A 14,338-nucleotide genomic window follows, 5' to 3' on the forward strand; every position below is an offset into this window, starting at 1 on the left:
CCACTCGAGGCTATTAAATAAACATTCTCATGCATTTATCAGCAAACTGTGATGCTTTTTCTCTTCGAAAAATGTCTATGAATGGACCAACATTTTCTTAAATTAGATAATGAGTGCAGAATACTGGCTGACTGCTGCAAAAATGCTCTCCAGCTTGTTTGACAGCTATTCTTTATCAGGTACTAAGTATTCAAAATCTCCAGCTGTTTTAACCGAGCATTTAGGACAGGTGGGTTTCCTGATTAAGTGAGATAAATAGTGTCATTTAGACCAGCTCAGTGCTAGAACTGGTGTACATGAATCACCATGTGGTTGAATACACCTGTGTGAAGAACACCAGCACAAATCTTACGCGCTGTTTAAATTCCAGTCTGAAAAGAAAAGCATACGGAGGACCTCTAGGCCTTAAACTCTCTCAATGCATAACTGAATCCTTTGTACTGGGCAATGCTTTTTGCTGTTTGGTTAACACTCGTTGAGTTGTGACTGGCTTTTTGTGGCTGTGCTTGTTAGAATAATCACTAAAAGCAAAGAGATCACAGACAAATTCAAAATGCATTCAAATTGCATTCCCACTCTCAGGATTTCATCTCTATTCTAATAGTGACTGCTCTGCAGAGATCTGTTATATGCCAAGTTAATTCTTACATCCTCAACTAATAGTTGTCTGATGACCTATAGCATAGTGGCAAAAGTTTTCGCTGTATCCATCCAGTATATACTTCAGTGCATTTAATATATTAGTGATCTTTCTTTGTGTCATTGCTGTTCCAAGGATTGCAGGGGTAGTAGGAACAGTATATATTATTTTTTTTTCTAATTTAGAGTCAAATAAGTAAACATTACTCCAGATTGCAAGATGAAATCCTGAATTATGATAACCTCAACTTTCTTCTGGAAAGAAATCATAGCATAGTCGAGAAACTCATCTGAAGAGACAAGACTTGATAGCTTCCAACTTGCCAACAGCACATGACAATGTGTGAGCTGCAGTGTTGTGGGGGCATGCTTTTTCCCAGTTTTGCTCTTCCATTGCCCTTCAACACTATTCTTTAATCCTGTATTTCCTGAGGTATGAACTATAATTTATTGTTCCTCATTTCCACATGCTGACTCCTTCCTTCTCCCAGTAGAATTACGAAAAATTACCTTTTGGGGCTAGAAATAAGTATCTTTAACTACATTTTTTAACCTGGATACCCTCAGCGTTAAGGTCATAAACCTTTCCAATTTTAGTCTCTTGAAACTTCCACACAGCTATTCCACAGCTTTGATCTTATCATCAGGCTTTAGGCAACACTCCATGCATGCCATGACTTGCCTTACTACTGCTGACCACTCAAGTTTAATCATCACTGACTTGGCTTTCCCAAAGTCTTTGTCTCCTTTAAAAGTCCAACTTAGCTAGAGCAGGCTTTCTGAAATAAGTATGCCTACTGCTGAGCTAAAAAGACTAGGTTAAAAAAAAAAAAAAGAAAAGAAAAAAGCACAGAGAACCAAAACAGCATAAGGTTTGCCTGTAGATATCGCAGTCTTGAAGTTATTTTAAATATTGAGGCCTTAAAAACCTAAAGATCCTCAAGTCTGGGCTAAAAAAAAATATGTATACATGTGTTTTCATTTGAACACAAGCTGCTGCCGCATCTTTGATTTATCTTTGAGCCAGATGTGTTTTGAGTTGAAGTTAGACTTCAAAGGAGAAAGTAAACGTTCAATAGAAAATATTTTTCTTATTCAGAGTAGAGACTGAAAGTGTAAATTTTGCTCTGAAAAGATAAAATGTTGTTCTAAATGTTCCATTCAGAAGTTCAGAAATGGTTCAAAAATTTAACTCAGAAAAGTACAGAAAATTACAGTTGTGAACCTTAGACACATTTCTTCAACTGATCAAGCCCACAGTGTTAAGTGGGAACATATAATATCTGGCTGTTGTGATAATTACATATCTTCATGCTTGAAAGGCTTGAACACCATGTCTGCAAAGTTTTTCTACCAGTTTGACTTAATTTCCCCTGTGCAGAGCCCAGAAATGGTCTGATCATCCTCCCTTGTTCTTCAGCTCAGGCACTTAACTTCCTTGCTCAAATCCCCGATGTTTGTGTCTTTGTGTCTAGTCACCTACCCTGACACGTACCCAGATGCATACATGTTTAGGTACCTTGCTGAAACCTTCTCTCTTCAGTTAAACCCTTGGTTAACTCCTACAGAGTTTTCCTCTCATCCTCCCCAGCAAGTGTGAGATGCTTCCTCTCGCCTTTCAGCTTTGCCCAACTGCTCCATGCCTGCAGCTTGCTTTGTGCTCCTTTCTGCTTCTTTTCTCTCTCCTTGTGCTTTTTACAAGCCTCTCTCTTGATTTCCCTTCCTTTATACTTCCTCAGCTTCCCAGCCAGTTCCTCCTATGCTCAGCCTTCCATTAGGACCTCCTATTTTGCTCTGTTCTGCCAAATGATTTCCCAGTCTTCCACCTGATGGAAGACATACTTCATCCAGAAGCTGCTTTTACCAATAATCCAGTTCATTTTTTACAAAAAAGGAAACCTGTGTTTCTCCTAAATTATGGTTTCCAGGCACACATGCTGTTCCCTATTAGTAAGACCGATATCTTGTGTGAGCAATGAACAGGGTCAGGGCTGTGAACGTGAATGATCTGTTCCCTTTTAACTCTCAAAAGTTGTTAGCTATAAGCGTTATGATCCAGCTGTATGATCATACATCCTGATGGACACAGAAAACACTGGAAATTTTTCTGCATGTGAATTGTCAGCAAGAAGAGATTTATAATCGTGTCCTTAATAATATCAGCTGTTTAATCCTTTTGGTGGATAGAGAAACATTATGTCTATGTAATATTTGGAGAGACCAATCTTGAGTTATTCAAGGTCAAGCTAGAGTATGTATTAGGGAAGTGACTGTATGTCTTATCTTTAACTTCACATCTTATTTATAGTACATTTCCTCCTTTTGTATCTTCACTGTGAAGGCAACAATGCTAGTGATAAAGAAGATAAAGAACTGGCAGGCATCTAGGTCTAATCATTCTAACTGTTTAGGGCTGCTCTCAAGGCCTGTGTATAAATGATCTTTGAAGTGCATTTGACCACCTGTCTTTTAGTATGTATGAAAGAGTGGTTTAGACTAAAACACGAATAGAAAGATTTTACCTTTAGCTATATGCGTATACCTATCCATTACTACATAAAATTGTAGTGCGTGTATATACATATCATAAAAATGGAACTAAACAAACCTATATAAAACTATATGCTGTCATTATTTATTGTATGTATAGCTATGCGCTGTTCATCTCCACCATTCAAATGGTTCAGCCATTTTATAATATGTCTATAAGTACAGCAATAAAACTGCAATGTTATTTTATATAAATCTGTGCTTTTTGCCTTAAATATGAATAAACCAACCTGGACTAAAATTATTATCTGAAAATAAATGTGTTTATTGTAAGCTTTATGCATCATTTGAGGTTGCAGCATACCAGAGAATCATTGAATTCTTCTGCTGCCGCTGACATCAGCTGTGTGAATCCCCCATTTTATTCAGGTAAAAAGAAACAATATCAAAACAAACCAAGAAAAAAAAATGCCAAACAGCAACTTTAGATGTCTCAGAACATTTTTTGGTTGCTGATTTCACCATCCATTCTGTTTCTGCTTCCTGTGCCTGAATGGCTCTTCATTTCTGGACTCACATGGAGTAGCCTGAATAGCATGACAAGTTGCACATGTCGAGTAAAGATATATACACCGAATTATTTTTTTCTTGCTGTTTTAATAAGATTTCTGAACTTACTGGATCTTCTTTACTCCTTTCTGCTACTGTTATGCAGGATAATCTTAGAAGCAAAAAAACCGCAATATTCTAAGACATCGAGACATATGTAGTCGTACCGTAATTAGTATAGAACAATTGCAGTTGGCAGCAGCACTGTGGCAAAGTTGAAATGTGCTCTTGTCTCCCCTTCTTCCTCACCCTAACTCCTGTCCCATTAGCATTAATCTCCAGGCCCTGGTGTGGCATTGGCAGGAAGGAGAAGCCGGTTCTTTAGCCCTCTCTGGGGAACCCTCACAAGCCTGAAGACTACTTATGTGTATGTGTTTGGAAATCACACCAGAACTAAGCTGTTTGGTCAGCATTTGCCTTGTAACCAGGATCTGATTCACCAGCTGCTTTTGTACATGCTTATTCCTCACGGTCATCCTATTTCAGGGGCTGATGGGCTGAACAGGGGCATGCCTTTAAAAAGATGACAGTGGAGTTTGGGTCTTGACGCACCAAATGGTGCTCTGCCTATGTGATATATATTATTGGAAGAGGGTTGCAGTACCTGCTCCTAGCTCGTCATGTCTGCTTACCCAGTGAGAACTGAGAACAGTTCAGTAACAGCTCCTGCAACAGCAGCCTGTATATGTGCTTGGGTCCTGTTTCCTACCCATCCTGAGGCTGAATTTGAAGCTCTGTCCTTGAAGCTCCTAGGTTTCCATGGGCTAGAGGATCCCATAATGCTGTTTTAGCCAGGTGCCTGTCCTATGAATGACTGGAGGGAGGGGTGAAGGAGTTATCCAGGCTGCAAGGCACCCACACACCACCAGTGGTCTAGATATATTAGTGGGTATTGGCTTCCTTCCATCATATAGCTCAAACGTGGTCAGAGCTGCACAAAAGACACACGGAAAGGATAAAGTCTCCATACAGAAGAGTTTTTAGTCTAAACTAAAAGAAGAAGATTAGACACAGAATTTCATTATCAGACCAGAAGCTAGATCTGACTTCAGGTGTCATCCATTTTCTGATTGAAGTTAATGTGTCTTTAAAAGAATGAATCAAAGGAGTATTTAAATTTAAACTGTCTTGTGCCAGTGTCTCACTGACCTGAAAGATAAAGAAATGTAAATGGTATTGAAATCTCCTAATTGCTGCCCATAGCAATTCTTTTGTTACTCTGCAAGGGAAACAGTAAAGGCATATCTTTTAGAGTACAAAGCCTCAGGTAAAAAAAGCAGTAAGTATCTCATTAGCAATACTGTGCTACAAGTGTGCCCAAGACCCCACAGAACTCAAGGCAAGTGTTAAAATAGGTACCGTTGAATTGATGACTAAATTGTTCCAATGACAGTCTCTCTGATGAAAGGCGCCTAGAGCTACTAGTTCTTAGGTTTGCCTACCATACCCATCTGTCTTTTACCATTCCATACAGTTCACTTCTCTCTCAATTCAGTATCTTCAAGGTATTTGAAAGCTGGGAATTAGAGATTATAGAAAGATATCTCTTGCAGTAGCCACTCACAGTTAGGAGATTGTTAAAGTGATTGGATATTTATTTTAGTGAGCGTCACAGAGCACTAAAACAAATAAAAACAGCATTAGCTGTGAGTTACTGAAGGAGACACTTGAACCATTGAAGCTGCGTGAATCAAGCCTAGGAAATTTAAAATATTCTTTGTGTGTTGGTAGATATATATATATATTACTTTTCAGATACACTCTAAACCAGACTGCAGGCATTTCCCTTTCATCTTCTGTACACTTAATAACTTTGTAAAATGCATTGAATGCTATGATAGAGAGATGGCATAAAAGAAAAGTGCCTGTCCAATTCCTGCTTGCTTTGCTCACGCAATTAGGTAGTGCCTCTGTCAGTAAATCAAACAATGCTTTTGCCAGCACTAGATGAACTGATTTCTCAGCTGTCTTCAGCAACCAAATGAGAACACTTTTAGGTCTCTTTCTTCTCAAAAATGCTCTGAAGTAAAAAAACCGAAAAACCAAGATCCAAACCCTTGCTGAAAGAAGCCACCATCTTTTTTAATAGATGCAGCAAATGGGACAAATGGGTGGCGGAGGACAGAAAGCTAACTTGCCAGCCTAGCACAGATTTCACTGAAGCCAAGTAGATTCCCTATTCTGACAGTGACTTTCAGAATAATTCAAGGCCGAAGTCTGACGTTGTGCCAATAAAAAAGAAGAGCATAAGTTGATTCATAAGTGTATATATTAAATAGATCACTAAATAAAATAGAATGCAACTAAGTAAAATCCAGCGGTTGGTTTAAAAATAAATCAAAAAATCTACTAACACATGTTCCTCCCAGCCGAAAAGAATGAAGAAAAAGTTAATTTTTGATTCTAGTCACATATTGTAACACTCAGTTACTGGGATGAGGAATGTAGCATAGAAATCTAATTAGAAGAAAGTTTATTTGTCTTGCTAATTCTTTGCTTTACTGTAGTCTTTCACAAGGAAAAACATTCACTGAAGTCATTCAGTGTAAAGTAAGTGGTATTTAAAGGAAGACACCTATTGAAAATGTGCATATGCTTCATACAGTTGCATAAGAAAAGGAGTTTGCTTAAAATGTCTTACTGCTAATTTCCAAAACATGTACTCAGCATGGTCTTTCTGGAAGGGCACTGCAGACTAAATATGTCATAGCCCACATCTACCCTAGTTCCCTCAGCAGAGTTGGGGAATGCAGCTGGGCACAGAGACTCTCTCTGTCATTAAGTGAGAGCACAGTCCTGGCACCTGCTATAACTCAGGGCAACTATAACTCTCTTCCTTGTCCCTTTCTGGTGTTTCCAGAGTCCACGGACTAACAGAATAAAAGAATTTATGGACGTGTACACGAGTTTTCCACACCAACTGGAATCTGCAGAAACCAGCAGAGAGTACATTTTTGGTACTGGTATAGATGTAGCTCATGGGATACCACGAGGCATAGTGAATGCTGCCCTCTCGCATGTCTCCAGGACTTCCCTAGGTTTGCCCCAGGGAAGTGATGCTTCTGGCTCACCTAAGGTAAGGGTTTGGGGAGTGAGTTTGCTACATGTGAAGAGAACGCCAGTTAAGAAAGAAACATTCAAGGTGTGGTCCTTGGCTCCTAAACCAAGATCTCTCCTAAAACTTGCCTTCCCTTGGCCAGATTTCTCCTTGGCTGTGTTGGCTTGCCCTGTTGCTACAGCAGCAGCTTACCTGCACTTAGCCTTCAGTTAACACCAACCAGAGCAAGTAGCTGGGACAGTGAGGTGCGAAATACTCCCTCACTAAAGTTCCTCTTTCCCTGTCGCTTTCTTACTGGCCTGCTCACCTAGGGCACCACAGCTTACTGGCTGGTCAAGTGCTAGCGTGCTCTCAAGTCACTTGCCTTATGTCTGTGCTTATGAGTAGGAAATCTGGATCTTCGTGCCCTCCTATGACTACTGTGGATTTAAGTACTAAGTCCTAACTGCAGCCTGTCCTAGGTGAGCTTGCAGAGAAATTCGTTAGCAATAAAGTTCCTACCACAGACACAACCTTTTTAAACAAGTAGTTTTTCTGGTAGAACCAATGTCTGGTCCCTCCATGAAGTACATGATACCAGAATGTCAGTGGGAATTATGAAATTAAATGCTTGGTACCACTGTTTTAGCTGCTGCCAGCTTAAGAACTGTGCCAAGAAAATCATTACCTTAAAATTTACTGAAAGCACCTAGAGGACATCTGGCTTTTGGTGTTCTCTTCCACTTGTACATGTGATAACCATTATTAATCACTGAAGTGGCCTCTAATCACTATGCTTGATGCATTTCTCTAAGCATGGACCATCTACAAACTTCCAAAGAAATGTACAACTGGTCTGTGTTGATAATAGGAAGGAAGACAGATGAGGGGGTTGAAAAGTCAAAAAAGAGTGTTGAACGAACTCCAAATTTCATATTATCAGTTTGGCAATACCTTGTTAAAGATAAACCTTTTGGGACAATTTTCTTCAAGTTCTGCACTCATCTGGAAAAACTTTATGTGATTAACTCTGATGAAACATGGATTTAAAACAAACAGTATTCAATTAACTTCGCTGTAAACATAATATAAATAAATTATTGTCTTACTGTTTCATCTCAACTGTTTTGTTTTTCGTTTTCTACATTATAAGCATTTGTTGAAAGTTTCCAAGTTCTTTCAGTATTTTCAGTCATAAGGGACTATATGATGCCAATCAGCAAATTAACCAAGTATTTCATGCATGGAAAAATAAATAAGACAACCTATGCAAAATAATTAATGAGTGATCAATAAATATTTTCTCTCTAAGGCAAAAAATAATTTCCTCTTTAGCATCGCACAAGCGTGACATTTTTAAAAGATGTATCAGAGTCAGAATCTTAGCCATACAAAAATACTATATGGTTCTGGGACAATTAATTTTTTTTTTTTTTTTTAAATCAGGCTCATGGATTACACATGACCTGAAATTAGATCTTTAAAATCTGAATTTCTGTACATCTTTATTTGGTATAATATGACTATATGATACTTAATACAACATCATTTTTATGCATATGGCTTTTTTATTTCATAATGGCAGCTTATCTGCTCAGTGCCTAGGCAAGAAGTATACTGCTAAATAGATGTTTACAATATTTTTTATCCTGTGCATCGTAAATTGGTCCTAATTAAGCAGGATTAGAGTGGTATTGATGCTTCCATGTGAAATAAAAAACCTCACAACCAAGGACCAATTTACATTCTTATTATTCATCACATGTGAAAATAAAATAGCTTTGGCATGATAAATGAGGATTCTTTGTCAGCAATCCAGTACCTGCAATACATTTGGAACTGGTTTCTTTGCTCAAATTGATAACAAATATCTGATCTGAAGAAAACGCTCTCTTTTGGTTTTTCGACATGCTCTGCGAGTTCACACTGAATTATGTTGCATTAGATCATGAGCCAAGCAGTGGGGGGAGGAGAGGAGGAGGAAGGGGGGGTCTGAAGAGAAGAGTGAGTGTGTGACATAATCTAAAGAGTGCTTTAAAATTGCTGGAAGTACAGATGAAGCAGCAGTATATCAGGAGCCCCTGTTAAGTGCTGTAACTTGGGTTCAAAAGGGCATAGATCCTGACCCTTGCCGCCTTCACCGCTTATTTATAGCTTTCAGAAACACATTATTGCGTAGGGAGGCTGTGACAAGATACAGATGCAGAAGAGCAGCAGCTGCATGGCTGGCAGACCCTAAAATCTCAGTCACAGAGAAGTTCTTAGTACATGAAGCACCATTATAAAACAAAGAAGAAAATACAAAATCCCTGACAGCCCCACCTCCTAGCAACATGCCTTAGACTAGACAGTTAATACTTAGTAAAGAATGATAAAAAACTACTATGCAGCACTTAATAATTTACTAGTGGTTTATTATGCTGTTACATGATATGACACTTGTGTAATTTGTTTTTCTTTAAAGTCAAGTAATGAAATGCTACATTGTAAATCTGTTTGTTTTTTTTTTTTTCCTGCAGAAAGGAAGAAAAAAAAAAGTCATGCTAAAAGAATCTAAATAGATGTTTAATGCAGGTGGCAAGAAGGAAGAATAATAGAAATAGTTGTTGAAACTGGTCTAACACCCATCTGCTTGCAGAAATCTCAATTTCTTTATATTCTAGTGGCTGAAAAAAAATATTTCAAATGCTGGTGCAGATACCTATTAAGAATTCAGAGTATGATAACCAACAATAAGTGTGCAAGGCTTAATCGGCACATCAACTGGCGGGGTCTGATGAGGTTGTAACAGTCTCTCTTTGTCTGGACTCTTCTGATTACATCCCATTTGCTTTCCCTTTTTACTGACAAACTTGACTTCTGAATCATGGTAATGTTATCATGCTCTTTTTCAAACTGGTTGTATTTACATTTCCTTATCTCAGGACGAGTTTAGAGAAATTCAACTGAAAACAAGTTTTCCTTGTTAAGGTTTTTCATCATCCAGCCACTTTCTGAGACAGTCAGTTACTGGCACTTGTTATTCTTATGCCCTTATTTGCATCCAGACTTCTTCCCAACAGTATTTAAGAAAAGTTAGATAGAAGTTTAAAACCTAGATCTTAAGTGCTAAGTGTGAGGCAAAAGAGGAATAGGTTGGACGCTTAAGACCCACAGCTCAATTTAAACTAGTGCATTTTGTGCATTTCATCTACTGGAAGTCTGAGAGGAGTTGTTTGAAACACTGGGAAGTGCTATGCACCTGGTCTAAAATGTTTATTGAGGAACAGCAAAAACAGAGATGGTCTTTGGACGCAAGTCTGATTTTCTGTTTCTGTAGCTTAAAGCTCGTATTTCTGAATGTTATAAAAATGCAAGATTTCTATAGACCTTGAAAAACACACTGATCTACTGTAATTTCTTTCTGCAAGATGAAATAAAACGAAAACCAACCTCTTCCTGCATTGCAGAGTGTCTTAAAAGACAAAGGTCATTTCTCTACCTGCACAAAATTCTGCTCTTGGCTCAAATTCTGGTGAAGTCCTGCAAGAAAAAGTCCATCTCACTGAAATGGTTCTGCTGCTTTTGTTGGGACAGAATGTCACAGTCTTCTCTGTGGAAAGGAAACTTGTTAATCAGCGTGTAAATTCGATCAGGAAATATTGTCAAATTGGCCTAAGTGACTGAGGGACCTCAGTTCTACTTTTTGAAATAATTTTGTAGTTCCTGTTCCTCAGGTAAAGATGTTTGAAGACATAGAGGGACCCTTTCTCTTTCAAAATTCAAAGGCTAAATCAATGGCCCTAGAAAAGTAAAGGACTGAAACCTTAACTGTGGGGAAATGAAAAAGCCAGTAAACAAAGCTACACTTATCCAACAGGGAGACAGGGCAGAAGAGAATTTTCTTCTAGCTAACATACATTTTAAGCTGTGGCAACAGAATATCTCCAGCACCTGGCTCATTCAGACCCCAAAAAGAAAAGAATTCTGGGGACAATAGAGTGGGGGAATAAAAATTGCAACATGGACACTTGTATTTTTTATTTTGATTTGGAAAATCCAACCTTTTTCTGTTTTAATGCTGACATTCTTCACAGCATGAATATTCTACCTTTCAGTAAGCTATGCCAATCCTTCAGGAGACTTTCCAGAATACCCTCAAAATGCAAACGATGTCATAAAAACCATTCTGCTTGAGTATGCAAATCTGACATACATCAAATAATCATAAGCTCGAAACATATTTTCACAGAAATGAGAAAATCTGTCAGCAATGTAAGCAAAGCAAAAAACAGATTTAGGTCTAGTTGGCTCTAACTGTGCAAGACCAAGCTCTACACTGGTCTGGACTCCTTTGGATTCCTGATTTTTACTCACATGCTATTTACTCGCTCTGTGTAATGTTATGCTTTTATTCTCTTACCCTTCTGCTGTTTCTGGCTTCCTCTCGTGTTGTGGATTGCATCAGACATTTTTTGCCACACTAGTTTTACTACATTAAATCTTTCTGAAGCTCCCTCCTCTTCTTAACTCACCATTAATTATCTTTGTACAAGCACGGATGGCCTAATTTTTACTTTTCCCCCTCTCTATCCTATTACCTATCCTATTTCTTCTGAAAATAAGTAATACACAGTGCTGCAACAATGGACATGTTGTACTGACGTGAAACGCAGCCTGTGAAGCATGTGCTTTTGAATACAACATAAATGCATCCTGAAAACAACATCTGGAGGCTTGTATCTCTATATCATTGTTAATCAGTGTGAATGTTATTATCTCATTGTCTCCTTGAGCCATCTCGTCTGGCATCATCTAATTTGTGTCTTATAAGCATCTCAAGAATAGCCACAGTCTTTGTTCTTAAGGTCCATTTTTACCACCAGTTTGCTATTTAAGGCCCAAACCAATGCACAGGCCACTGTTTCTTCTCCAAGATAAAAGAGGCACAGAAGTCTTTAAATTATAAGCAATTTCGATTTGATACCACTTTATTCTGTTTCTATGCAGCATTGAACTCAGCAGGGGGATTTTTAGGCATATGACATACAGCACAGCAAATGAAGGAGTAACAAATGTGTCTATAATCTAGAATTTACCATTTGAAATTACGAGGTTGAAAGTTCCTATCATCGTCGTTTGTTGAGCAGAGAGATTTATAACTATTTAAAGGTCATATATATGCTGTATGTATGCTCAAACTTCATACCAGAAAAGCTCGATATAGAGTTTTCTGGAGTTGCTGGAACTACTCGGAAATAGATTCCAGTTTGGTGACTGAGAACGAAGAGAAAAGACCTACTGTCATGCCTCCCTGGGCATGAGAGGTAGCCCCCCCCTGCAAGGGCTGGCTGAGGTCCCATGGGCCACTGATACTCCCCACTGAGGCACAAGCAAATTGATGCAGAAGTGAGGGATAATGCAGGATTGCCAAAGTGGACGCAGCTCTCTGGTTAGAGGAGATAACCAGGCGACATCTGAAGGCAGGGGGCTGGGAGCAGAGCTGAGTGAGCCCCAGGACAGCTGATCTCAGGGCAAGTGGAATGACAAAGCGTTTTTGGGGGACTGGGGAGAGTCGTGCACCATCCTGAGCTGGGGGATGCCGCCGCTGCTGGCATCAAACGCTGATGGGATCTTAATGAAGAGTTTGGGGGCTAGGAATGAACAATAACCTGAACAATACGCCCAGGTGGAAATTTTGTGAAGTCTTGAAAAAAAATTGTTTCTCAGGGGTTAGGCATTTCCATGGTGCAATCATAGCATCCAATTTAGCACTGGGACAAAGACAGGAAGGGGAAAGCCTGTATTGTGAATAACAGTTTGCAATCAGACTTTCAGTATGATTTACCATAGCCTTTGTATTTTCATTTACTGTTGTATACGTCTTTCTGCATGTTAGTCTGAAAAGGAATTAATAACATTTCTGTTCATTGTGTCTGCTGCCTATCCCTATCACCACAGTTCCCTGTGAATAATTCATAATGTCTAATATACTTCCTTTTAATTCTGTAACACCAGGACATTTAATTTATGTACAAAATAAGAAAGGAGATTCCTTTTATCAGACCAATGAATTAGCTCTGAATGGAAAATCATCTTACTGGTTGGTGGTTTCTCACTGCCACTACCCCCTTATGAAGAATTAACAAAAGACTTTTCGTTGTTGATGTTGGAGATGTTAGGGATTGAGGGACTTTTTTTTTTTTAATCTGGGCTACTCTGTAATAATTTCTAATGAATAATTCAAATGTCCTGGGAAACCGAAGCTGCTAGAGACTCACTTTCTCATTACTAATTGTAGATTTCCTCTCCTATTAGTAATATTGCACTGAAAGTTTGTACTGAAGAAATCTAATGAGTGCGACTTAGAGCATTTTAAATTCTTCATCCTTCACCAAAGGTGCAATAAAATTGCCTTGGGTTATGTGCATATACTTTCCCATGAGACATAAAATTAAAAAGACTTCTGTTTCTCAGGGAGATTTTCTTTTACTTCAGACATGAATAGCAACACCAGGGATTTTCCTTCTTCCTCTGTAAAAACTAACTTAACTTTCTTCATAGGATTGCATGATGATTAACTTCAGCAATACAAGAGCATTAATCCCAGAACATGAATAGCACACTTTGATGTTGCTCATGGCCAAAATGCACCACCCATTCATTTAAATATCACAGAAAAAGCATCTACTTTGGGGAACATTTGAATTTTTTTTCTCTGAGTTATTATAACAGGTATGATAAGATTTTAATGAGCTTTAAACTTACTTTAATTTATTTTACTTTATGTAAATAACTCCAAGCCTTTTGTTTTGGAAGATCAAAGTTATTTTCATACCCTCATCTTCACATAATCTCACAAACAAACATTTTCATGGGAATGCTTTCTTGTTTTTTGGGGTTTTTTTACTTTTTTGTTTAGTTGTTTTTTTTAATCCCAGACAAGTATTTGTATCTGAGAGAAATTCCAGACAATTTTCCCAGTCTTCACACATATTAGAGGGAGAAGATCCTCACAAGCTATAAATTGCCATAATTTACTGTAATTTTTCACCAGCTGAGGACTGGCAATAAAATGCATCTGTGTTTATCTGTCAGCTTAAACTCAGCTTTTCCATTAGCAATAAGGGAATGACTAAGATTTTAACTATGATGTTACATCTTTACTGAAATACGTGAAGGAATATAGGAATGAGTTTAGATGAAATCCCACATTTCTCTCTGTGTTTGAGTGACAGCAGAATAAAAAAGGTGGCCATACTCATGGTTGTTATGTCCCTGTCAGTTAGACCTGTTAGGGTTTGGTGGTTGAGGGACCGGCTGAATCTTTGTTAATGCAGCAGAGGCTTATGATTTTAGGCCCAAAGACTTCAGGTATGTACTTGATGGTTCATCCTGGCACATAATATTATAAGAAATAAATGTGTGCAGCCAAAGCTCAATGCACAAGTCATCTCAGAGAATATAATGAAGATAAGTTGTAACAAAATAAAGCTACACAAAGTTTTGAATGCCCCACAGCAGGGAGCTGCTGCCATACCCCAGTGGCAACTATTGTGAGAACAACAATAAGGCTAGGATTGG

Source organism: Rissa tridactyla, chromosome 2 (genome assembly GCF_028500815.1).
Source record: "Rissa tridactyla isolate bRisTri1 chromosome 2, bRisTri1.patW.cur.20221130, whole genome shotgun sequence".
NCBI lineage: Eukaryota > Metazoa > Chordata > Aves > Charadriiformes > Laridae > Rissa > Rissa tridactyla.